General features: G+C 43.6%; 1 long non-coding RNA gene across 1 annotated transcript; it reads right to left on the bottom strand.

Annotated features, from left to right (window-relative positions):
- Positions 1-36: 36 nt before the first annotated feature.
- On the bottom strand, positions 37-2,046 carry LOC113476264. Its single transcript, XR_003397687.1, has 2 exons — positions 1,501-2,046; positions 37-1,365 (listed from the first exon to the last, which is right to left on the bottom strand). It is a non-coding gene; the product is annotated as an uncharacterized LOC113476264 (long non-coding RNA).
- Between the last annotated feature and the right edge of the window lie 6 nt (positions 2,047-2,052).

Here is a 2,052-nt window from a genome sequence, read left to right as displayed (position 1 = left end):
CATTGGCCTGGAAGGAAAGCGAGAGAGATATCTTGGTATGTCGTTAACAGGAAATTATCAAGAACCACACTTCATTCTTGACTGTACCCTGCAACTCATTTCAGATTAAGGAAAATAGAGAGGCTCTAGTCATCTGTTTCCTGAAGGAAGTTACAGGGCACTGAAGTTTCTTTTCCCTTATTTGTCCCTCCCTTATCCTTTCTCTTCTTTGTTTGTAAGTTTCAGCAATACTGTCAAGATGACAGAATTCAGTTATTTGAGTAGTATTTGCTGATGCTGATAGAGGAAGCTCATCTGTTACTGGTGTGGCTTGCGCGTTACAAATGTTCACAGGGTGGTCTTTCCGATCGAGCTGCTGCCACAATGTTTACTGGAAGCAACTTGTAGCACTCTTCTGCTGAGGAAGTTAGTTCCTTTGTGCCTGCAGCTTCTGTTCTCTTCAACTTGGCATTGCAGAGAAATGCAGCTTCGTTTCTGGCACAGACCTTTCCCCTTAGTCCCCACCTCCCTGGAGCATATTTTCACCAAGCTGAGGAGCATTATACATGCTGCACCCTTTGGAGTTTCACAGTTACCTACCCCAAATACTGCGTGTCCAAGGTAGTATTCTATGAGGATACATCCTATGCTCCAAACATCGCATGACTGTGACCACCCCAGCGCTGTGAAAAGATGCAGAAGGTTCACATGTATATCAGACTGCAAACACTTCCACAGCTCAAGCGCTCGAGACAGGCGACACAGCTGTGGCAGTTCCATAGCAGGCAGAATGTCCTATGCTCAAGAGCAGCCGAACAGATGTCTTACTGACCTAGGATCACTTCAGGAGCTCTGTAAGGTCTTGTAGACACCAAACGGCTATGATCCTCGTCATCATACGTTGCGCTCCCAAAGTCCGCAACTTTGATGTCCGTATTCTTTAGTCTCCGTTCATAGCGTTCCTGAAACGGCACACAAGGGGCTGCAAGTGACCAAGTAAACCCAGACCAGAGCTGAGGGGGAGGTGGGGAAGAGGACAGCAACTTACCAGTTTGAGGTTATATTCGTATGTGTAGTCAGAATTCACAAGTAAAATATTTTCTGGCTTCAGATCTGTATGTATCAACTTGTTCTGGTGCAAAACTGCAAGGTAACACACACAGTTAGCAAATTCTGTGGGGAAAATGTAACAAATAAAGCAAAAAGGAAACCTACTTACAGTTCACAGATTTGCAGATCTGATAAGCCATCTGTCTGATGTGCTCCAGCGTAAATGGCCAGAAGCAATTCCCTTTAATAAAGTCATAGGTGCTGAGTCCCAGCAGCTCAAAAACAATGCAGACATGCCCTTGGTACTCAAACCATTCCAACATCTGGACACAGTGTCTGCAAGAGCAGGAAAATCCATCAGTTGCAACAGAAGCGGTAGAAGGCCGAGATACATACATCATACGGTCCAGAAAGCGATGTCACAGAAATCTTAAAAGCCAAAACAAAGTATAGTGGCCCTTGTCTACTCACTGTGTCCTGTTGGGATCCGACTTTTTTAAGTCCTGTAGCACCTGTATTTCGTTATGAATTGCTTTAGAGTACCAAGGAACATTTCTTAGTATTTTCACAGCTACATGTCTGTCTGCCCTGAAAAGACAAGGTTTTAACAGTGATTAGAACAAGGAGTGGTTTTAACCAAGACTATTCGGTAATTGTCACCATATACATTGTTTAAAACAATGGCAACCTCATCAGAAAAGGGGTTTTTAAAGTACATACAGGCTGAATAGAATCAAGGTGCATCACTGCACAAACCAACTAAAACTTTAAAATTTGAAAACACACTCGATACCTTATATATCGGTATTATTCTTAAAGGCCCCGTTCACCTCCTCTTTGTATTTATGTATGCCAGGCTAATCCTGGAGGAACTTCCACATCCCATGGCCTAACCCGACTGTTAGTCAAAAATGACAAGCCACCCTCAGTCATTTCGGTAGTGAAAATGTAACTGAGGTGTCAAATGCCTTCTAGAGCGACTAGAGAGACAATCCCGTTTCATACTATCTTGCACAGAGCAAA

This window comes from Athene cunicularia, assembly GCF_003259725.1.
Source record: "Athene cunicularia isolate RWA chromosome 1 unlocalized genomic scaffold, athCun1 chr1_part1, whole genome shotgun sequence".
In the NCBI taxonomy this organism is placed as follows: domain Eukaryota; kingdom Metazoa; phylum Chordata; class Aves; order Strigiformes; family Strigidae; genus Athene; species Athene cunicularia.
Note: the sequence above shows the minus strand (reverse complement) of the source record. Positions and strands in the feature narration are given on the sequence as shown.